The 25,703-nt window shown below is 38.4% G+C and overlaps 1 protein-coding gene across 1 annotated transcript in view; it reads right to left on the minus strand.

Annotated features, from left to right (window-relative positions):
- Positions 1-2,078: 2,078 nt before the first annotated feature.
- Positions 2,079-25,703, minus strand: part of SCAF8 (SR-related CTD associated factor 8) — an 84,971-nt gene continuing 61,346 nt past the window's right edge. The window contains exon 21 of the mRNA XM_027632305.1: positions 2,079-2,334. The gene's annotated coding sequence lies outside the window, so the exon portion shown is untranslated. The remainder of the gene's footprint in view (positions 2,335-25,703) is intronic.

Here is a 25,703-nt window from a genome sequence, read left to right on the forward strand (position 1 = left end):
GACATAAGAAAGCAATGTGTTGAAACAGAAAGTTTAGGTAATAAAATTAGTTAATTGACAGTTGAAGGCACATGGTCTCTCTATCAGTGTAAGCCAACCTAAAATTAAACTGCTGATAAAAAAGTGTTCATTCCCACTCTCTCCCTGGGGTCAGAGATGGCACAAGATCTAAACTATTACATGGGATCATTTTCAATCAGACCGAGAAGCCTCTTAGGTATGCAGCATCTTGAGGGAGGCGGTGGGAAGGTGTGAGCAGGGTAGAAGGGGAAGATAGGCCTTCCCCTTGCGAGCAGGAGTATAGCCTTATTTTTGCTTAAATTGACCAGGGAACTGAAATGATACCCTGTTGTCTGACCCCATTTGTATTTAAATGCACTGGTATGGACTTCATAGCAGTGAGCGCTCTGTCATCTCTGTCATCCCGTATGCAGCAGTGGCACCCAACTAAAAGGTTTTAAAGGTCAGGGATGTTTTGTTGATATGAGTTCAGCTGCCTGCTATGAGCTAACCACACTGGGATAAACCCCTGCCTATAATACAGCATGGCTAGGATAATCTTGTCAGGACTCCATTCTTTTTTGAAATGCAATGTGCAGTTTTTGCTCACACAAACTTAATTGCTACATGAAGAACATTTTTATAGTTTAAAATTTTGTCTTTAATAAAGAAAATAAGAAGAAAGAAGGAAAAAGAGTCTAACTGGCTTTTGAACTCTGATGTACAGCACAGCTTGTGTTCAGCGCACACACACACACAAACACACACATATATATGTATCTCACACACAGCAAATCAAAACCAGCTTAGACTCAATTTTTCTGTGGCTTCTTCCTCCAATACCTTTCCAGGATTACTAATTAATAGGGATCAGATGTCAAATACTTGAGTACAGCCTTAAATCTGGGATGCAAAGAGCCTGATCTCCTTATTGCCCTGGGACCTCATGTGCAAATTGAATTTAAGCATCACTATTGAGTTGCTAATATTTTGTGTCCCTCTGCCCTTTAACCTGTTGTAATTAACGATACAAAGGAGAACAAGGTCCAACCATATAAATACCTTCCTCTCTAAGATTTTTCGCCAAAGCTTCTAACCAGTGTTCAGCAATGAGCAGGATTCCAATTAAAGACTTGTAGCTACAACATAAGTGTAGAGAAAATGATGAGAAAAAAAAATTTTGAATTTAGATCTTTATTATACAGGCCCAAAGCTGTGGTCACCATGCAGTTACACTGTAATGGGAATGATCTTGCTGAAAAGATCTCACTAAACAAACGTAAAGAGACCACAGACGACAGCATTCCAAATAACTGACACTTTAATTTGTGTGAGAGCAAAAATAAATAAAGGAATGGCAAGTATGTCCTTTTCACATATGATGGGACATGTACATATTCCTTCTTTTCTATAGCTATTCAAGAGACAAAATCAGCAAATACTGCCCGAAAACACAGACCTTTCAAGTGATGGCTCAGCTAACTTTTAGCTGTTTCTCTCCCCTTGGCTATTAGATCAAGCACACATTTAGACAGGTGCATATGCCAAAAAAAGAAACAAAATGTGGGTTTTTTGTATTTTATTTCTACTTCCTGCCCTTTCCTTCCTCTTTTTATGACAATAACAGGAAGTAATTGGAGACACCTAGTCAGATAAAAGCCTTGGAACTTTTGCCTTCTAGTTTTTCATTATACTCTCATAATTTAAGGATTCATCACAAATTTAAAAAAGTTGAGGTGCCTTACAAGGAATTCATCATCTCTGGGATATAGATAGCCACAGTGAAGAGCTGCACATAGACTGCACACATAGTGTTATGTAAAAGTGGTTATCTTTAAAAAACAAAACTTTTTAAAAAATTTGTAGATCAAAACAAAGCATGTCTTATTCCCTACAGGATTTTCTTGCAACCTGTTCTTCAGTTTTTCGCACTAGGAGATGCTATAAATGGTATTAGTTACAATATACAGTCCACAGTCATCTTCTGGTCCAGCAGAAGAACCTGTCTCTCCGATGGATGCAAAACTGTTCATCTGAGCAGATCATCCTCAACAGCACAAATATGCTCTAGAAACTCATAGAGTTTATGGTTTTAATTTATAAAATTAAACCTGCCTCAGACAGGTAATACTGGTATGTAATATTGCCGTCCCTGGGTTCTGTCAAAAACGGGGTACTGAGGTGCTCAGAGCCGTCTCAGTCTGCAGCGCTGGGATCCTTCTGGCACTCCAGACCCAAGAAGCGATGTGGTGCATGCTAGAACATGGGTGCACTTCTCACTTAACTCTGCAGAGCCCAGGACATGGTAAGCTGCCAGAACTTCCTTCATCTTGCCTGTTGACAAAAGGAACAATAACTAGTCATCACTGTTGCTGGAGCGTAATTCCAATTTTTAAAAAAGCCCTATAAATGAGATATTTCTGTTGGTTTTTTTTTAGTCATGCAAATATTTCATTAAGAAAAGGTTTGGGATAAATTTTACAGTTTCTCTGTTAGCCACACAATGATTATAAGGGAGAAAGGTCTTATACTGCACAGTTCCTAAAACATTATCCAGGATTAAACATACTATTATTTAAAAAATAAGTGTCCAGTAGCTTAGTACTTTAAAATCTTCATTAAAATATTATCCCTGTAAAGAGTAATTTTTTATAACAGATTTTCTGTCTTAAAGAGCTATATTGTCTCTCACACACACTGTACATAAGATACAGAGTAAACAATTTAGAGGACTAACAAACAATAAATGAGTAAGAATCCAACAGATTAGTAAGTGGCTTATGTAAATTTGGTGTGCAACTATCTCTAATACATATTAGTCATGTCCATTATGTATTTATAACACCTATAAATCCTTCATAAATGACATATTGAATGGGCTTCACAGAACCAAGGCTCAGAACAGACCACACTACATTATGCACTCTGATTTCCTGCCAATTATAATTTTCCCACATAGTGCTCTGTGAAGTCTAGGCATTTTCGTTCTCAGAAAATCAAGACTTTTGGTATCTCAGACTGAGAATAGGAAAGACCAAGATTACACCTCCGATACATATTTGCTGCAGAATACGTAGAAGGAGAGGCAAAGGTACCTCTGGGAGGGTGATTCACCCATTCCCTAGGTAATCTCAAGACGGTGTACATCTTTTTTCCATGGACTCTAAGTAGAATAAAGACCAAAATTTCTTACGACTATGAATGCTTTATATCCTACCACAGGTACCTGACTGTGTTCTACTCTTTATTCCACAAAGACCATTCATAAAGCCATCAGACCCTAGAAATTTTCAATCAGTACTGACATGGGCAAAATTAGAAAAAGTATCATTGTTTCAATCTAATGTGAATACAGAGGCCATGCAATAAATTCCAGAATTAATGCTAAGTTTTTTGTTACATACCCTGGGATTTTGTGGAGCCATCCAAAGTAGTTTTTGTATGTATAATTATTATCCTTATCATAATCACATAAAAAGAAATCACTAAAGGAGTAGGGCTAGGAGGTGATTTGAGAGATTGCCTCACCCATCCCTGACCAATGTCATACCTGCTGATGTTTGTCTAATCTATTTTTAAACATCTGCAAGGTTGAAAATTCCATTAATTCCCCCTACACAACCTATTCCAGGGCTCCACTTTTCCTTGACACTTACATTTTTTCCCAATGCTGATACTAAACCATCACTGAAATCTAACCTATTACTGCTTTCTTCTACTGATAGCATACATGGCAGCTAAAACCCTTTCTCTTTAGAGTCACTCATTGCTACAAGGTGGCTACCACATCTTCCTTTCATCCTCTCATAATGAACAACCCCTCAATCTTTCCTTGAAGGCATATGTGATTTAGATCTCTGAGCAAAGATTGCTCTCTTCTTGGATCCTACCTGAGCTACGGTTCCTGCAAGTGGGTGAAGCTCTTCCACTGAGGCCTTATCAGTGCTGACTAAAGTGAAATAATCCCATTTGATGCTTTGTTACCCCCCTTCCAGTAGCCTGGCCTTGTTTGAAGTAGCACTTCAGCTTGAGACCTGATCTTTTCTGCAGAACTGCTTAGCCAGTTGTTACCCATCTATATTTATGTGCAGCTGATCGAGCTCTATGTACAACTCTGCATTTGCCCTAATTTAACTACTGGAAACCCACTGTTTCCTAGACTGCTCTGCTACTTTGTCAAGATCATTTTCAATCTCTTTGCTTCCAACAAGCTTGTTCTGCTCTATGAATTTATTAAGTGTACATTCTAACCTTTCATCCAAGCTGTCAGTGAGAATACTGAATAGTACCAGAACAAGGAAAAACACTTGAAGAACCACACTTAATGGTGCATCATTGAGAACTACCCTCTGCATATGGTTTTCAAATAATTTATGCACTCACATAATAATAATTTATTCTAGCCCGGTTTCCCTACACATAAGAATAAAAACAACTGAAATATTTTGCCATACAGTCTTGTTCAAAAAAAGCAGATAATACTGGCAAATATCTTTTAAAATTAAGAATTGTATAGACTTTCAAAATGAAAGCATTATGGAGAAAAGATTTAAAGTGATAACACTGTCTTGCTGAAAACGGATTTTACATCTATATGGCTACTTTTATGAAGTATGTCCTCTACTGAAATATTGTTCACTTTAGACTTAATGGAAGTCTTCTATAGCCTCTTAAAATTGAGTTTTGTTCAATGAAAAGCTCCCCCGAGAAAGCAACAAACATATACAACTACAGTATCTCCTTTGAAACAAATCAGTTGCACAGCTTCACAAAACTCCAAGCTGCAAAATTACTGTTTACTATTTATCTTGTATAAGTTCTTGATCAGAAACATACTAAACAAGGACTGTTAACACAAACAGGATTGGTCATATTGAGCCTTGCAAAGAAAAGATTACCATTTACATTAATCTTTATGGAAATACAAGCCAACTCCATAAATACAGGAAGCACAGATCACTCTTCTTACCTAATTTGGGTTATTTGGCAGGTCTTTTCTACTTTTCACTCTATGATATATTTTGCTTGTGCCACCTGTGTTACTCAAAAAAGTGAAATAATTTGCTTCCTGAGATGGAGACAGTCCCCACCTGCTTCTGGACTGGAAGAATGGAGGCCAGTAGAAGATGAAATACAATAAAAACACCGCCTTCATAAAAAATTTGATCTGATTTGCTATTTAGGAGTACATCCGCTTAGATTCCCAATGAAGAGTGAAACTGACTTTCCTCTGAAAAATAGGTGGTCACAGAGAGCAGCATAAAGAGTACACCCAAACACTTTTGACTTTCGCCAGCAGAAAAGAAAGAAATAGGGTAAGGAAGGATGGGTGAGCCAGCCTGACCCGGGACTGCTCATGACATGCAGCCCGCTGTTGGACTGCCAAGGCAGAGAGGGGCTCCCACAAAAAACTCGCTTGTTACGGGAAGTCAAAAGTCCTGAAACTCAAAAGTCAGAGAAAGAAGTGATCACGAGAGGGACTGCACTGTCCCACTCAGTGGGTGAACTGTCCCATCTTTGAGTGGATATCCTCATGATACAGGGAGGGGTTGCATGAGCTTTGAAGAGCTCTAACACATGGATAGGATACTGCTTTGTTCCTTAAAGACCACTGAATATTCTATATGAGGTCACCTGAGTGAGTTTCCCAACCAAGAAACATGGATCTGATTACACTCCTCTGAGGAAAATGGAGTGAAAGGATAGGTACTGGCCTGTTAGCACTGGGTGGGTCCTGCCACCACAGTGGGATGCATCGCAAAAGCTCAAGGGCTGGCCAGGCTGGGTGCAGCCAAAGCCTGAGACACATGGGGCAAAGGTGGGCACATGACGTCAGAGGTGCACCCCATCTGCGGGAAAAAGAAACCAGGTGGATGGATTGATATTACAGTGACCTTAAACCATCTAGGCTGAAAATAAAGATAATTCTGCAGTTGTCCAAAACTGTTTTATAATACTGCTGCATGTTTTAGAAACATCCAGTGCATTTTTTTTAGAATGACTGCTGCTTTTCCACAGTGGCTGAAGTTGCGCACAGATACAGTTCCAATGCACACAAAATCTCTTTTTATTCCTCAGACAACTTCTAGAGAAGACACTTCAGCCATGTGGAATGGGGTGGAGGGTCACTCACATAACCTGGGTTGGGTGTTCAAGGAGGAGAATCAGTTATCTGTGTTAGGGTCTAGTGCCTTTTTGGATGGCCTAAAGGTTTCCTGGCTCACTAGCATGAGAACCATCTTTAATGGCACTACACACCTACTGTTCAGGCAAGCAAAACCATGATAAATGTCAGTACCACTACTGTCTGGAGCCAGTCAGTGATGGCAGCAGAATTTGTTCCATGCTCGCCTAAGTGCCTACCACAAGTGTCAGGAGCACATGAGAGGCGTGTGGGTGTCCCTCCTCCACTGTATAGCACTCGCTCTATACTATAGAGACAAAACAGTCAGCTTGGCAGTGTAAATGTATTGCAAGAGTAAAGCAAGATGAGTCCCACGCCTTTTTTCCAGAAGGAGAAACAGGAGTCTGTATTTAAACAGTGCAATATTAGTGTGTTGGCTGACAAGGGGAAGATTACCAGCACTCAGTGTAATTAAGGCTAAGGTTATGAAATAGACATTAATAGAAAGTGCAAAACTTCCTCATGTTAGCAAGCAGCATAAAACCTACATAATTTAACTGACTTTAAATTTCATTGAAAGTTTATGGGTAGACTGGACTACTGATAATGCAATACCTCAATCTTTGTATCTTGGTATCATAAAGACACCAGGGATATAAGGCTGAAGTGAAGATACAATGTGCTAAATTCAAATTATACTTAATTACAATGGATAACAAAGTCTCTAAATTTTTAGATGATTTATTTAAAAATATATTTTTAAATTAACAAGAATCAGCCAGTTTAACAGTCACATGAAATAGCTTTAAAAAGTAGTGTATATTAGAATGTAAAACAATTTAACATTATTAGAAAAAAATCCTATGTGACATGATTTAAAAATCTGATTAACTTCCAAAGCTTTTCTGCATTGAATATGGTGGTGTATGTGATATCAGTTAGAAATGAACAGTCTAGTGGCACACTACATTCTGTAGTTAAGATCTGATCAGGGTACCAAACAATAATACAGTTGCCAGTCCTCCAAAATACAGGCTGGGACTAGATAACTTTTTATGGGAGTGGGTGACTTCTGAGCTGGAGGGGGAATTTCACAGCCTTGCAGTAGTTTTCCTGGTGTGTGACTGAAAATGCTTGTACTGTAGTGCACAAGACAACAACCTCTTTACTTCCTTCTCCTTCTTTCAGGTAATCTATATCTATTTTTTTCACTCCATATGTATCTTCTGTCAGCAAAAATTCTGTAATCCAAACTATAACCTTATTGCAGCTGTGCAAATTTTGGCCAAATTCAGTCCTTGGCTTTATCAAATCCAGTGTTGTCAGCTCTGGAGAGTTTCTTGTGATGTTTTTCTGTAAAGCTTCTCCTTCTGAAAAGTGCAGCTCATGTGAGAATATGAGTTTCTGTATTTCTGTTCATTTTTCTATGTTCATAGATGCAAAGAAAAGGTGCAAAATGTGATTTTTAGGTGCTCATAGGCTCAGAAGAGTCTGAGAAAAACAGAAGGCAAAACAAAAGGGATTTTTAGAGCCTTAATCTTAAGATTTCAACGCTTTAAAGCCAGTCTCATAATTTTTGAAGGCACAATTCTTGAATGTTTGGCATTTGCAAAACAAGAAACATCCAAATCTGCTACCTCCCAGCTTTGCAGGCTGAAGCAGTTATCCTGCTCTGCCTTGCCGTGAAGGAGAGAAAGATTTGTTTGGGGGTATGTCTACACAGTTACACGACTGAAACTTGGCCATGAGCCAACTCTTGACATACTTGCTAGAACGCTTCATCTACATTCAGGCCAAACAGTGCTCATTGGTGTGGCTACGGTATGGCAGACAGTGTGAGCTGGGAACTGCAAACAACACTTCAAGGTGTTAATGAAGAGCAGCCTTAATCTCTCCCCAGCTGAGTTTGACCGTGGGAATGCTTCTGGTTTGCTTCAAGGCAAAAGCATATCCATAAACACAGCAGGGGCAGTTCAAGCAAACCCTTCTGGTATGCACTGAAGCAGTGAGGACAGGCTCAGAGTCGGGTGGTGCTGAGAGCTGGTATTCACAGCAGGAGCATCCCCATCACACCCACACATCCTGTGGGAGAGCTGGGAGTTGACAGTGTGACTGCTCCTGTGCTGCATCAGTCCTGCAGAACAGGCCTTAAACTCACCAGGACCTCCATGCCTTGCAGGAGCTGGGTCAGCCTACAGGTGTCTGTGACTGATTTAGGGAGCTGTTTGCTGCCAGGGTCCCAGTGAATGTAATTTGTCCCAAACTACTGCTTTCCCCTGGCATGAGCCAGAAGGAGGGGGAATGCTCAGCACCAGCACCTCTCTCACTCAAGAGGAAGGTTGGCTGTCGCTGCCTCCCAGATGTGGGGTTGATGCATTCCTGTAACTGGTCACACTGGGACAAAGTAAATAAAAAGTCACTGCACAGACATTGAATATCATCTAGAATTGGCTAAGAAATTGTTTGCCAGCAGCACATAGCAGCTCCCTGTACTGTCTCAAAGCAGTAACTGATGGTTGGGCTTCCAGTAACATGGAGGAAGCAAGCTGGAACTCACATCAGCATCCCTACCCTGAAATGGACTTGAAGCTCTTAGACCTCTCTGAGCATTTGTCAGGGCTGTATCACACCGATGGTTGGTAGCAATCCTGAGACAACCAACAACCCTAGATTTTTCTTCTCTCTCAGCTGAAGTCTTTTCTTCAGTTTTTAGTGTTGTGTCTCACCTCACTAAATACCTATGAGCAACTGTTCCTGAAAGCAAACTCTGGAGCATACAAAACAGTTCATAGCCCTTTAATATGTGGAATAGGAGGGGTACTAAGTAGAGGAACAAGAGACAGAAAGGTCACAGAGTGCAGGCTTCTATTCCTTTGCAATAACTGGCTAAGCTCTATCCTATAATTTATTTTCTGTTTAATTTTTAACATCTTTTTGCTTAATCTTTCAGAAGTTCATTGCGCTGATGACTAGAATTTACATCTTACGTTTATTCATGATCAGCTTCTAATCTGAGGACCTACAGGCCTGTCAGCCTGACCTCAGTGCCAGGGCAGGTCATAGAGCAGATCATCTTGAGTGCCATCACACGGCATGTACAGGACAACCAGGGGATCAGGCCCAGCCAGTGTGGTTTTGTGAAAGGCAAGTCTTGCTTGACAGACTTGATCTCCTTCTGTGACAAGGTGACCCACTTAGTGGATGAGGGAAAGTCTGTGCATATTATCTACCTGGACTTCAATAAAGCCTTTGACATCATTTCCCACAGCATTCTCCTGAAGAAACTGGCTGTTCATGGCTTGGACAGGTACACTCTTTGCTGGGTAAAAAACTGGCTGGATGGTCGAGCCCAGAGAGTGGTGGTGAACACAGTTATATCCAGCTGGTGGATGGTCACGAGTGGGGTTCCCCAGCGATCAGTATTGGGACCAGTCTTGTTTTATATCTTTATTGATGATCTGAATGACGGAATTGAGCACTGCCTCCGTCAGTTTGCAGATGACACCAGTTTGGGTGGGAGTGTTGATCTGCTGGAGGGTAGGAAGGCTCTGCAGAGGGATTTGGACAGGCTAGATCCAGGCTGAGTGAGGCCAATTGTATGAGCTTCAACGAGGCAAAGTGCCAGGTCCTGCACTTGGGTTACAACAACCCCATGCAGCGCTACAGGCTTGGGGAAGAGTGTCTGGAAAGCTGCCTGGCAGAAAAGGCCTGGGGGTGTTGGTCAACAGCTCCTTGAACATGAGCCAGCAGTGTGCCCAGGTGGCCAAGAAGGCCAATGGCATCCTGGCCTGTATCAGGAATACCGTGGCCAGCAGGACCAGGGCAGTGATTGTCCCCCGTACTTGGCACTGGTGAGGCTGCACCTCAAATGCTGCGTTCAGTTTTGGGCCCCTCACTACAAGAAGGACATTGAGGTGCTGGAGTGTATCCAGAGAAAGGCAACAGAGTTGGTGAAGGGTTTGGAGTGCAAGTCTTGTGAGGAGCAGTTAAGGAAGCTGAGGTTGTTTAGACTGTAGGAAAGGAGGGTCGAGGGGGTCCTCATTTTGTAGTAAGGTGGGGTCAGTCTCTTCTCCCAGGTAACAAGTGACAGGACAAGAGGAAATGGCCTCAAGTTGCACCAGGGAAGGTTTAGATTGGATCTTAGGAAGAATATTCTTCACCAAAAGGGTTGTCAAGCACTGGAACAGGCTGCATAGGGGAAGTGGTAGAGTCACCATCCCTGGAAGTATTTAAAAGAGGATTAGATGTGGTGCCTAGGGATAGGATTTAGTGGTGTACTTGGCAGTGTAGGGTTAATGGTTGGTCTTGATGAAGCTAAAGGTCTTTTTCCAACCTAAATGATTCTATGACTCTATGATAAAGACACTGATAACTGTACTACCTCTGCTGGAGTTACCTTGCTTGATAGGTCCTAAGATAGCATTTCCTTTTCTTTTTTTTTTACACAGCTGTATTGCACTGATGGCTAAGAGATATTTCACAGTTAATAAAAATACTTATTTTTCTCCCTCATTTTTTTGTCTCCAAAAATTAATTGCAGAAATTATGTTTATTTCATTGAATGCTTGACTTTATATTTGTACTACCAAATTTTATCCCAGTCTTGCAGCAACTCCTTTGGATGAAAGGTACCCATCTGTAGTTGCCTGCTAGGGTTTTATCCATCTGCAGAATGAACATGTTTGCTGTGTCCACATGCCCTCTGCTGTCTCATAATAGAGTCTTCTCTCTAGGTTTAGCTATGCAGTGGAGACCATCAGCCTCCTTCCCACATGCCCTTCATAGTTCCCACTTTGCAGGGGAAATACTCTTTCCAATAGCTGCAGTCCAGGAATTATGTCCCTGGTGAATTAGAAGTGTATGAATAGCCATGAAAGGTGAACCGTACAACCTGGAGCTTCTCTTAGAGGTCCTAAAAACTGCTTGAAAATATCAGTCTACATTTTAATGCGATTATATATATTTAGCTTTATTATTTCCTTAAATAATTTTATTTTAGGTGCAAGTTATGATCTTACTTGTGGTATCTCTGTGACCTTAGCTGCTATTGATCAGAAAGCCAATAATTCCAGTGGTGATTCGGTCTTGTTCTGCCTGGCATTAAAAATATTTTGGCACCTTTACTTAAAATTTATAAGTTATGTAAACAGAATGCCTCTTAATTCCATGCTCTTGTTATTCTACAAATGTCTCCGTATTGATGGCAGATCAGTCCAGCACTAAATAAGCAGAAGATAATCTTTCTGTAGGTCATTTTGTTTCAGATCATTACCTCCATTTTCTAGTCAGCTGTTCCTCTGAAAATTCTAAAAGTATTGACTGAATCTACATTGCTGTAACCACTCATTCATTTCAGTTATTCAATCAAATACCACAACATGTAAAAATTGCATCAGACAATCATTATGGGACAACAGAGCTCCAGAGAATACTCAATGCTTTTGCACCTGTTGAAGACTACTGGGTGTTATTATGCCAGCTACGGTCTCCCAATGATTTACTATTCAATCCGTCCTGGAGGTTTAACTGGATGAACTGTTAAATAGATTTTGTTTCTACACTCCCTCATATTATATTTTAGACATTTTGGCATGCTTAAATCTAGCTCCTAAAAAAAAAAAATAATCTTTAATGTCCTTGTTAACAAAAAACAATTGAAATAGCTCTGTATAAACAATTATAATTAGCAAAAATAGAATTTATTATTTTACCAGCTACTGACCCCACCTTTCTTTTCTGAAATACACAACCAGATGCTCTTCATGTCAACAAACATTTCCATAACCAATACTCTTCTCCATTAACTCTGACAAAGACTGTGATCTGTTTCTAACAGTAGTGGTTGCATTCTCTTGATACCACTGCTCTTAAAATTATCTCATTTGCACATGCCTACTTCTAAAATATTGTGAAGTTTCATAGTTATCAGGCAGTCAATATTAGGTCCTTCAAAATTCTTAGCTTTTTCAAGCATACTACTGTCAGTAGACACTATTTTTTTAAGAAATGGGAAAATTAAAGTAAAATTCAACTTCCGTTGTGAATAGCCTTTTTTTTTTTCTAAAAAAAGACAATCACTAGAGCTAGACTCTGCTCCTCAGCTCCATCACAGACCACACAATCTACAAAAAGTTATCCATCAGCTTCAGTCAGCCGAGGAATGCAGCCTGCTCTGGATGCTGAGGATCTCCAGAGAGCAACATAGCCAAATTCATATCATTCCTGTTCACCAAGGGATTTAAATCAGAAATATTCTTGCTAATTACTATAATATCTTCTTACTGTAACTACTGCCAGTATTTCTGAAGAGATCTGACATTATAGAAAGCATGAAAATATATTAAGTTATTTGAGAGAGGAAGATAAAGAAACTTCAGAGGGTATTTGGTTTTTAATCAGATTCAACTGTCAAGAATATTAAATTCAAAAATAAACTGAAGACCCTTGAAAGCCCTTCAAATTACCTTGAACACATATTCTGTTTCTTGTTTTGAACAAAAATTCAGCACAAAGGAAAATTCTTTTACTATAAGCAAAGCTTTTAGTACGTAACAGCAGGCATTGCAGGTGTTTAAGACGTACTAAAAAGAGCAATCCTTTTCAATGCCAAGATAGCATTAAAAAACCCCAAACATAAGTAAAATACGGTAAGTAACTTAGTACCTGCTAGGTTCTGCTCTTTGGCTCAGATCACTAACAAAAAATCTTGCTAATCATTAGTAATTCTACTATTATAAAATGAACAAGGATACTTCTTTCTCTAGTTGTAGAACATATTTCTTCAGTGATATAAATACTTGGAAAAACATATGTAGTACAGAGAACAAACACATCTGACCAGAAGTAAAAAGGTGCAATAAAATGGAGATAATGGAGTGAGAAGGTTTAATCAATCCAAGAACACTTCATGCTCATAGCTACTTTAATTATTGAATTCCTACATATGTCAGTATAAGATTGTTAAAATATATTAGCCTAAATTATATACTTATTATATTTCTTGCACAGTTACAACCTAGGAAAATTGAGTCTGGTGGCTTTAAATACAACTTCTTTGGAGATTCCTAAGAATGCAGAGGACTTTCCAAAAATGTAATTTGTAAAGTTTTGGGGGTTTTTTTGTAAGTGCAGTGCTGCCAAATATTTTTGCCACTAAATAAATGCTATTTCAGCTGCATTTGAGCAGTAAGAGTGGTAGCTAATGGCCTATTCAGTTAATCATAGTTATTCACTCCCTGGAAATGCCTCAGAATATAATAAATGCTTTGTTTTCGTTGTGGAGTGTTAAATTACAGGCATTACATAATACCCATGATATATAACCTATCCGTACGAATACAAACTGAATCCAAAACCATTCCCCTAAAATAATTGTAATACTTGGAGCCTCCAAAGAAAGAAAAATGCTGTTGTTACCCACAGAGCTACTGAAATAGCTCTGATAGCAGGGTAAGAAATGGCTATAACGAAAGTTCTGTTTTAACAAAACGTGCCTATTTGTCATCCATTTACAAAGGTCTGAATTAACTATTACGGAATATTTTTTAAACAAAGAAAACAAGAAACATGCTCAAATAGCTGAACCACATACATCCTTTCCTAAAGGAAAAAAGGGCTGCAGATGTAGGGTTGTAAGCTGCCCCATAACAGACAGATCAAGCACTCTGAGACCGATGCTCTCATTGGGTGTTGTATCAATAGAGGATTTACACTGTTCATCTCTTTTTTTTTTATATTTATATAGGTTGTAGAAGTCTCTGTCAGTCTTAGCTATGCTTTGTTCGCTGCTCAGAGAAGATTATATTTATTATGCTGCATGTTGACAACCTGTCACGAGGGTAAGGCAAGATATAGCATACCATATTTATATGATGTAACAGCTGGTTATATGTCATCTCTTTGCGGTTGCCATTATACTGATGAGACAAGGAACCCTTTGTAGTTTCTTCAGGAAGTGTCTTCCAGAGGTATTTTTAAAAGCTGGAGTTTGTTTTAAAACAATATTCGACTTCTGAGGTCAGAGCAAGCTGTGTTTTTTAGTTGCAATTGCTTTGCAGAAAGGATTAGATTAGTAGGTCATAAAAATATGCCCTTGGCTACTTCAAGGAGTAAAGACAACCTTTGAAACAGTCTTCTGTTTGGCTTCCTGGATGAAAGAACTCCTCCATGAAAGCATACAAAAATTCAAAAGGCTTCTAAAATTAGAATATGGATGAAGTTTGATATCACACATCTCTTTTATTTTCTCCTGGAGGAAAAGATACTCAAGTATTTGCTGAAGAAGTAATTTGGCAGGCCATAAAGTGATAAAAGATATATGAGGGTGTTCTAGTTTTAACTTTATTTTTGTAGAAGAACTGTTAAAAATTTACTGATGAAAAAGAAATCAAACCAAAGTGATTACAGAATGAGATATTTCATGATTCCTAGGAAATGAAGAGCAGACCAGTACTAGACAAGCACAGAGAATGAAGCCGCAGCCAGCTCCAGAGACTAACCAAGGACACCCCCAGGCAAAGGCAATCCAAGGGGGAAAAGAGTTTAAATGAGAGGACAAGTTTACAGAAGGTCAGCACTAAAGCACTGCAGCAAATTAACCAAGTGCAGAGAAAGTGAACAGTATGTATTACCTCGTTATTAATTACCTTAGAGTCCCAGAGGAGTAATTTAAAAGGTATTGTTAAGTACACCTGCTGGGAGAACTGCAAAGAATTCACCATGCAAACATACAGGGAAAAGAAAGATAGTGAAATATAAGAAAAAACCCTGCAAACGTGTTAGAAAAAGAAATTCAGCACTGAACAACCTTGCTAGTTCAAAATAAACTCTGCCTGAGACAATACTGCTGCTGTCACCTGTAGCTCTGCAGAGACTTATTTAGCATCTGAGCATTGCCTTTGGTGGCCAAAATGTCAGTAATTTCGGGTTGTTGTACGCTGGCACATTGACAGGCAGAGACAAATTTGACTACATCCTACAACATAACCTCTGTTTGCTATCAATCAGACAAAGGCCTTTCATTAGGTTTCTCAAAACAAACTAGTTGTAATTCTGATGCCTTCTGTATCTGACGATCTTGTACTTTGGTGATGGAAGAGATTTGTAAAATCTGATGTGATATAAAACTGTGTGAGGTTGCAAGCAGTTTACAAGTTTGGATTAGAATTCACCATAATTGCAGTAACTTGGATAAATGTTCTGAAATGAATGCATTAGATCCACAAAGAGAAGAATAAATTACCATAGAAAGATCTGCAGGGGAGTTAGTCTATAAGCAAAGCATCAGTCAGGATGATATCCAGTTGCAGAAAAAGGTAGCCTGCTATACAGTCAGAGCAATACTGTAAGCAAATCAAGTAATTCTTTTCCCCTACTAGCAGCAGCAAGGCCCTGGCTGCAATACAACTCTGCCTCCTGGGCTGTTGAAGGAAGAAGACGATTGGAGGGAGTCCAAGCAAAAGTCACAAAAAATTGGTAACAGATGTAGAAGAAGAGAAGGTTGAAAGAAATGGATTGTTTAGTCTAGAAAAAGGGAAGACTAAGAGAAGACATGATAACATATTTAAAATATGTAAAAGTTTGTTCTGAGAAGGGGATGATGACTAATTGTTCTCCATGTTTATCATGCAGAAGACAAGACATAGTATGTAGTTTTGGAGAAAAGCTTTCTAACACAAGGACAATCAGCCAGGTAGCAGGCTATCTACAGGTATCGCATGTTATGCTGTCCCAAGAAGCAATGAGAGCAGTTGAGACAAACACCTGTCGAGATGAGGAGAGGTATGCTTGATCCTCCCTGAAAGCAGGTGAACAGCCCAGGTGATCCTGTGTGAGATCCTGTCCAGCCTCATGCTTGGCCACAGAAACACAGCACAGACCAGAGCCTTCCAACAAAGAGACTGAATACTATAATACGAACTACTGTCATTTGTCTCTAGATCCTTGCCAGGAAGGACAGAGCCTGCAGGACAAGGGATGAATCTCCCAAATCCATTTAGCTGATTAATTCAATTGGCTGGAAGTAGCAGAGAGCACCCACTCAGTCATCGCTGCATGCTCTTTTACTTGTTTAACATGCTCATGGCTCAGTCGTACCTTTACTCCACTTTTGCTGCCAACAGCCCTTTTCAGGGACCGATACGGAGTATTTAAGTACACAATGCTGAGAGGCCACTGGAGGAATGAGTTAGTAAATGACTTAGAATGAGTTGAACAGGCTATAAAAGCAATGGGTAGGGCTGAGGCTGTAGCGATACCTGGCAGGGACCAGGCTGGTCATGAAGGCTGTACCTAGAGAAGGCAAATGGCACACAGAGGAAAAGGGGTGACATGCCAACAGCTTGTACCATGGAGATTGCCACCATGGGGGCACAGCTGGCAACCACCAGTGCCAAATCTCTGCCAGAGAGAGCAAGCTCCCTGGCTGTGCAAGGCCAGTGTGCTGCAGGGGCCACTCATTCTAGCCACCGGTGGGGCTGTTGTTCCCAGCTGTTAAGAAAATCATATCAGAAACCCCAGTATGACACGGAAAGGGGAGGACAGTCTTCCTCGCAGGAACATTGAGTGAGGCCCTCGAGTTTTGCTGCATTTAGAAGAGTCTCAGGAGTAAAGATAGGGAAAGAGACTGTGAAAGGTCCAATGCCTCACAGAAGGGCAAGCCTGAGTGTGCAGCCCCTCAGAGTGGCTTCGCCGTGTACAGTGGTAGATTTGCAACAGGTCTCTTACTACTACTAATTTTTTTTCTGTTAAGAAGCATAGAATTGAACTGACGTTAACTGGAATTTTAAAAAAAAATCATTATCTAAACTGGCAAGTGGGGCTCATTGATTCACAGAGGGAGAGGCTGCATTGCCAGCAGGTGCTGTTGGGGTATGTGTGCATGTGTTTTGCACAGTGCTTCCAGGCCCCTCCATGGGTTTTTCCCCTGTACTACAGTCACACACCCTGTGCTTGACTAGAGTAACCCTGGAATAAGATGCCCTGCCTCCATTTGAAGCCTTCCAGTGGAGCAAACTCATTTTCCAAACAGCATGCACAAACTGTAGAGTGAAACATTTCCACTTCTCTTGTCAGTGTTTTAACCTTAAAAAAAAAATATCTATAAAAACAAACTACTCTCCATTAAAAAAAAAATGGAGAGCAAGGGAAACATAGCCAAAGGTCTGTTCTTATGCTTGATCACTTGTAAAGACCGGATAATGTACTGTTGGAACTTTCTTCTTGCATGACTATGCAGACCACAGAATAGCTCTTGCCCTGGTAAAATCAAAATCATTGATAAACAGGATTAAACAGATCCTGTCACTAACGCAGTTGTTCTTTCTACCTTCCTGTTAAGCCTAATAGCTTTCTGAAAAACTTCCTCAGGTTAGAATAAAAAAAAAGACCATACTTCAAACATTTGTAATGATGATTTACACAATTTTCCTGGTATGATGTCAAAATTACTGCACATTACATTAACTTTTACTTATAATTGTAGACAACTAATGAGACTGTACACTTTACATAAATTCAGGTTTGATTTTTTTAATGGTCCCTGCAAGGGAAAAAAATGTAAAAGAAACAGTACAATACTTATACAGAAATGTTTGTAATGCAACATCCTGATTACTCTCTATTTCTTTGATTGCCTAATGTCCTTTGAAAGTAATTTAAAATTAACAGCTGTTTTCATCCTTAACTGCGTCTGGAGGGTGCACCTGTAATTACAGAAAGGACCAAGAAAGAAAACACTCAAAAGAATTATTTTCTCCTTTGATTTCACAGTCACTCCAGAGTCTCTGCAGACAGCATTTGTGTGGGTAATGATGACTCCTTAAGTAGAATAAGACTAAAGGTGACTTCTCTATAAAATGATGTAACTAAGTGGGATGTCATCAGTTTCTCAGAAAATGCTTGCTTTCCTTCATTTTGTAAGATTGCCCTATTGGGGATCTCCTTTAGTGTCACCACTGAATGCCAGCACTAGGTAAGTGCTATGAATGTAGTAAATACTCCTCTTTCCACTAAGCATCATGTCATCTTTAGATTGCTGCAAGTTGAACAATTATTACAGATATTTATGGTGGCATAAACACTGAAGAAACTATGCTAACGAGAGACTGAGGATACAGAAAGTAATAACAAGTCTCCAAGGACAGAAAAGTTGTCTGTAACTTCCTAAATTACATGAAAATGTCCTTGTCTTTCTTAAACAATTTAGACAAAATCCCTCTGAAAGCATACAGGTTGTTAAAGGAGAAGGCATCACAAAACTTCCCATTACCAGTAGAGGCAGTAAGGCCCAAGTCTGTTCCTAGCACTTCTGCTATGAAACCTAACACATACATGCATGAAAGTTCCTCAGCTAACAGATCACACTCGAAATGGATAAAAGAAAGAACTGGGAAAAAAAAAAAAGGAAATTCTGTCCTTTATCATAAATGGAAAATCAAGACTCTGAGACATAAAGCAGTTTGCCCAGTATGACACTGAAAGCCTACAGTAAGCCACATGAGATCTTAACCTCAGAGCACTCAATCCAACTTGCATTAAACTATAATTCATATAATGGATCATATCTCTACAAATTAGTGATTTATATAAGTCAGGGTGTCAACACAGATAGGAATTCCTGATTCCCCCGACTTTTCTGAAATTGTATAATTCATGTGTTTAAATGAGAGTCCCAGATGCTCTCCAACAAGAAATAAAGCGGGGACACTTCTCATCTGAAATGAGGAATGCATAGCATGGAAATGGGCAAGTTAGTCAAAATGCTCAGGTGATTAGATACAATAAGGAGAAAAATAAAGTTACAATGAGGGATCAAGGTTTATGGAAGTTAATATTGTACTTTTCTCTGATCTTTGGAAAACAAGTAGAAGGAAAAACAATTTTACAGAAAATCAGCAGGCACAATAACCATCACCATAAATTTCTGTATTTTGTGACTTTACTGTTTTATTTTACAAATATCCTTGCACAAGATCTTGAAGGATAAAACAGTACATTTTTGTAACTGGCCATGATTCAAAAAGAATACAGCCTTTTTTAGTATCGTACTTCATTTACGTTGAGTCCAAAAATCTTTGGACACAAAGTTAAGTCCTGGCTTAAGTGCCTTGAGAAATAAGGTGATGGTGGGCAAGAGCTGGGCAGTTCTAGAATAAATGGATGCTTGAACATAATAGACATCACACTTTGTTTGGAAGAGACAAGAGAATCCAACATGAAAGACTATGGAAGTGCATATTTACAGGTACCGTACCACAGAATGCTTATTCGGTGTTAATATAATCCTAGGTAGGCTGATTTCAGCACAACTACCAGGAACTATCAAACATTTTTATTCAAAAATCTGCTCTACTTCCTAGGTGCAATTCTGTTGGGATTTACACCCACCTACTGGGGAACAGCATTTGTGTCTTTGAAAACTTGTGCTTTTATACTGTGCACTGTATCACGCTCAGGATGAACAGATCCTCAAAGGAAGGGAACTATGGACGTGGGAAACCTCTGAGACTGAAATTATTATTTTACTTTTAGTAACAAAGGCCAGATTGCTGTGTCTTGTAACTGATTATTTTCCACAGTTTTACAATGATAAGCTAAAAAGATCCAAGAAAGTTAGAAGCATTTGTTTCCTGTGCTGAAAAAAAGATTTTTCAAGAACAAAGAATAAACTGGCACTTTCATTTCCTGCAAAGCAAAACCAATCTACTGAGGTAGAGCAGACCTTTTTTAACGTGATGACACATTGATTTTTGGATGGAACTACAAGACGGCTTTATTTTGTATAGCAACTTCCATACAAAACATGTCTTTGTTTGAGCCTTCTTATGTTTAAACAGTGCAGTAATTCAATAATACAGTTTCAATGTTCATATAAAATAAAAGCAGATATAGAGACAAAATAAGGATGCATAGCTATTTACATCTGTATCCTGATTGTCCAATAGGCACTTAAAAGTGCTGTAAATTTAGTCTGTTTAAAAGAATCAAGCTAAATATCATACTGGACTAAAAGCAGTCAGATACCTGGAAGACTGTAATTAAAACTTCAAGGATCTTGGTGATAAGGTATTTACTCATATCCAGGCTTAAGGACATTCATTTGTAGGTAATGAAATATCGTTTAATATATAGAAATAAAACTAAAAATCTGTCTCAGCTAAAATGTTGCAGCCTGGGAAACTTTCTTCATGAAAACCTAATTAAAAGCCAAAGATGCACAGTGCTAATGAAAAGCTGCCTGTTGCTTCTATCAAAAATATAAGTGCCATTGAAAGCAGATAGGAGGAAGAATAATCTCAATAAATGATTTGGGAAAAATATTAGAGAGAGTATTTCAGAGGATTAAACTCCTTCATGTGAAATACTTTGAAATTCACCAAAGGTAACTCCATCAAGTAAGAGCTTGCTGCTAGGAGGGTAGATTCCATATAACATTTTCCTAACTTTTAATATGAAACTTTAAAAAATCAACTCAGTTTCAAGAAATGTAAAGTTTTTTAAAATATCTGAATAACATTTCACATTCTAGGATAGAAAAAAATGTTTCTATTAGAAAAACAAAACAATCTCATCACAAGCTCATTCTACACCGAACTATAATGTTAGGAATTCAGAAAACTAGAAAGATGAACTGAGCAAAAGGACAAACTAGTGGTGTGTTTTAACATATCAGACTTTAAAACTTGTCACTGCTTTATCAATCATGCTTACAACTAAGGAAGCAAATGATAAAGTTTACATAAGTGTTGTTACATTATTTTCTGTTTCGTTATATTTGCCTTATTTGTTCCTTTTCCTTTAGGCACTATTGCAATGATACTCACACGTGCTTTAAATGTAAGCACATCCAGTTGTTCTAATCAGACTAGTCATATTTTATGTGCTTTGCTGGATCAGTATCTAGATTCTTAAATTTCATATTATCCATAAAAAGAAGTGGTAAATCAAGGGAGGAAGCAGTTCAATCCCCTTTAAAAGCACTAATGAGAAATCAAAAGCATTTATTATTATAACAGTTAAAGCACTGTTGAGTGACTAAATGAGCACTCTCACAGCTTCACAGAGATTATCACAGAATATTCTGAGTTGGAAGGAACCCACAAGGATCACCGAATCCAACTCTTAAGTGAATCGCCTGTACGGGGAATCAAACCTACTATCTGGGTGTTATTAGCACCATGCTCTAACCAAGTGCTTGATTATGTTTCTAACAGATATATTCCAGTGGATTATTTTTATGCTCTTTTTGGCAGTGTTGCCCTTCAACCTCTTCAAATGTGTTTTGATCCTGAAGACTGTCAAGGATGAAATAGAAGGGTAGAAAAGAAGGCAGGACAGCTTTACATTACATATCATATTCAAGTAATGTTTAATTATTGCTTTCAGATAGTCACTATTGAGACCTTAGATACACAAAGCAAATGTGCAATCAATGGCTACCTCAACAGCATCCATCCTATCCACTTACACAGAAGGCACTAGGAAAAAAACATGCTATCTGCTCTGTAATAGTAGCATAAATTGAACTGTCAGGAACTGGTCATAAATTTTCTTAAATCGACCTGCCCCCTGACAAGGAATGGTCTAATACTTTTGAAACCATCCTGACTAGGGGAGAATCTAATCTAGCCGTAACTACTTAATTTGGACTAAATTCTACCCTAAGATTATTTTCCTATCTATGTGTTTATATACTTAGGCAGCGTATTTTTTTATTATTAAAACTAACTTCATACTCTTTTGAAACAAGTATGGATGGGTACTGATTATGAGTCAGAGCTGACTGCTTGGACTCAGCTCTCTGGTCAGTTTGAGGGGTGCCTTCCTCACCCTCTTAGGGAGCTGGCTGAGCATGATGAGCATCTGCTCCTGACACCAGAACTGATGGTCCCATGTGTCACACTAAATTACCAACTGCTTCATTTGACATCAAGCAGGAATTTGGGAAACAGGTGAGGCAGACATCTTGCCAGTCCAGGGACAACTTTTATCGTAACTAAGCCTTCCTCTTCACAGTGGTCTCTGAGTTAATGTAAGTTAGTGTCTCTAGTTGTGTCAGCATTAAATATTTCAATATGTTTTAGAATAACAAATTCTTTTTTAGGGATATGGAACATGCCTGGATCAATGATGGGGAACTGTGATGCCTTGATAACCACAAAAACCTCAGTAGTGCAGACTCTTTTCTGTGTCAGTTCCTTCCATACACCAAAGCTCAAATTTTCAGAATAACAGTGCAAATTAGGAACATTTTACAGAAAACATGCACAGCTCCTGCTCTCAAAATCTTTTCCCATTTCTAGGCAGTAAAAAGTTTGCCACGTTGGAGGTTGAGAATTGGATACTACAATGAGTAATTTTGTTGACTTCTTCCAAATGATACTATGATTTCTCCTGGGTCTCTCAGATTTTTATGAGCATTGTAAAAGAAAGCAAGGAGGGCTGTAAAATAAAATGAGAAGACGCAGTTTTTTCAACATTTGACAAGTTGCCCAAAGAGCTGTTTCTGAGCAGGATGAGTCTGAGATTTTGTTTCAAGCAAGTCCTTTGGGAGACATCACCTTGCCTTGTTACAGGCATGCCCACTGGCAGACAAGCAACAGTAGGGTGGGTGGCCCAAAACCGAATGACATGAGCATGTGAAAAAGGGTATTTTCTTGATACTTGAAGTATCTTTAAGAAAGCTGACCTTTCAAAACTTAGAATATTCACCCAGCAGTGTATTCTCCCCTGGAAAACCCCAAGGAAAGTTTGCACTTTGCTCTGACAGGAACTGCACCCACAATTACTTGGCCAGCAAAGAGGTGGATAGACAACTTCTTCTTCCTTCCCACCCCACCACCACAGCAACCAGCATCTTCCCAGGACAGCCCATGTACCAAACAAGGGTGACAGACCTGCTGAGCAGCCATATCCACAGCATGGGCACATGGAACTTCAAGTTGAGCATTTACAGTGGCAGTGTAAAAGATGCAAACATAAAATTACCTTTAGAAAGACTTTTAAGTTGAAATTATTTTTTGTTAAAGTTTTTTGATGTTTAAATTGGGAAAAAAGAGAGTATTTGGATAATATATTTAATCTAGTTTTTAATTTGCAATTTTTGTTGTTTGGTTTGGTTTTTTTCCTGCAGCTAGGTTTACTCTTACTAAAATGAATTAAATATAACCATTATACTTTTTGCTGAGAGGATATAGTATATCATATTTGTTTAGCAATGATATAGTTTAATACATATTCAGATCTTGATTTCTTATAAAAGAATTATAGATATTATGCATCTTATTTTCAAGGTGATAATTTTTTGTTATCTTCAATTCTCACCCTTTGAATCTATATGCAGTCATTATTTGTAAACAATATTTGAAGACCTAATCAGTTTTTTTGCTTTGTAGTCACTTAAGCAATTAAGTTTGTCTTTTTCTTTACACAGGCAACACAATTTTCTTTGGCATGCCCACAAATATTCCTTCACCTGCCATGATAAGAACTGCAAAAATGCCTCTTTCCTACTACTTGGGACAAATTAGATTTTCTCTTAAGAGACAAAATGAAAAAAAATCTACTAGCTTGGCTTTTTTTTTAACAAGAGCTTTAAGAAACAATTTATTGAACCAGTGTTTGATGAAATGTTATGTCTGTGTAAAAACTGAAAGTGTATTTATACTATAAAAGCCCAAAGAGGTATAAAACAAAATTCTCCTTTATGTCTCTCCTCTAATTCACAGTAAAGAACATAATGTAATCCATATTCTGTAGCTGCAGGGAATGCTATACTCACATTGTTCTTGAATACAGTAAAGAGATATTCACTATAGTATGGGAGGGGGGAAAGCAGAAATTAAAACTTCTGAAAGATCTTAATAAAGAAATTAATAAAAACTTAGTCACTCATGAAGAAGGTTATTACATGAAAATCTCGAGTTTTCTGGCATTTTCTTTCACATTTCAACATTTTAAGAGTAAACTCATGGTTTGCTCTTAATGCCCTGAGTACAAATCAATGTGAAAAAACTAAGATACAAAATCCAGCTACTATTCCAATGTATTAAAGGTAATTCTGGACTAAGGAAACCAATGTAGATTCAATTCCCTCATGAAGGGAAACCTCATCTGACCCAAACTGTACTTAAACTAAAATTATTAAAAATGAGATTAAACATTTTAGGAAAGCAAAGCAGAGCTCAAATCATATGGTTCTTTCAATGCAAGTCTTCTTTCATCACCTTCAGTCCCTGGAAGCCAGCATAAATGAGACTGACGGTAAGTGGGTACAAATAATGTTACACTTCAAACCTATTACATGAGCAACCAGATGTTGCATTTCCCCACAGAAAACACATTGTTCTATAAGAACAATCCTCAGAGTCAGACATCACAGGTTTTAGCTACCTCACTGGCATCTGAGCATTCCTTGAGGCAGAAGCTGTGTTTATCTGGAAAAGAAAGAATTGCTGGAATCATACACATAATAAGTTGCTTAAGTAATTGTTTTCCAGACTGTGTTCCAAGATGCCAATGGACTACGGTTTAGAGTGATGAAAGAAGTACCTAAGGAAAGTAAACTCCAACACAAGGAGGTGAACTCTTAACATTAATGTGACCTATAAGCTTTAAAACATTTTGAGGGATCTCAGCAGGCTGAAGAAGCTTCAGAATTTGAGTCTACACCAGTTATCTAAATCTAAATGTTTTTTCTGGGACTGGTTTGACATTTTCCTACTTCTATAAGAACAATAACCTGGGAGGTGAGAGGAAGAGCATATATATATAACAAAAGGTTTTCAGGGCAACTGTAGTTTTGCGTTTCTGTTTTCACATAAAAACTACAAAAATAAGACTAAATCGGAATGATGAAAGTTTGTTCTTACAAGCAATAATACAAAGACTTTTTTTTTTTTTAAAGCTTTGAAATCCAACATAAGACATTTCATTACAGTGTACCTCAGCCAGAAATGAACTCAATTTGCTAGAAATAAGCAAAAATCAAGTTGTATTTGATATGATGATCGTGATTCCAAGAAGATGCCGGAAAAACAAGATGTTTTTGAAAAGAGGTACAAACAGAAGTAAATTACAAAGCAGAAACATGTTAACAGGAAACGGAGCTAATGAGTGTATTTCAGTGATTTAGGGAAGGCTAGTTCACAGAATTAGGCACTTATTCCAGTTGAGCATTAGAAACTCAGCAACCCAGTCACAAAGGTAAAATTAAGCACAGAAGTGCTTCACTGTGGGACCAAAAAATCCTTCAAAGTGGTATTATGCAACTGTATCACACTGATGATACACTTACATTAATACATTAACATTTACATTGTGAAACTAAACTACAGATTGTTTTTTTCCCTCCTTTCCTTAAGATAATTTTACAGAAATTAAATTAGGGTTGCTTGGGTGGCACGGTTGTATGAGCCTACATGTTAAACTTACAAAGATGCCTTTTATGTCGTAGAAAATAGTACCTGTGATGTATTTTACCTTAAGCTAATGAAACTATATATAAAATGGACTCATGTTTTCAATATACTCCACGTACAGAATGCTATTATTAAATACTAATACATATATAATTTCATGT

This window comes from Corapipo altera, unplaced genomic scaffold (assembly GCF_003945725.1).
Source record: "Corapipo altera isolate COAL_440 unplaced genomic scaffold, ASM394572v1 2b, whole genome shotgun sequence".
NCBI lineage: Eukaryota > Metazoa > Chordata > Aves > Passeriformes > Pipridae > Corapipo > Corapipo altera.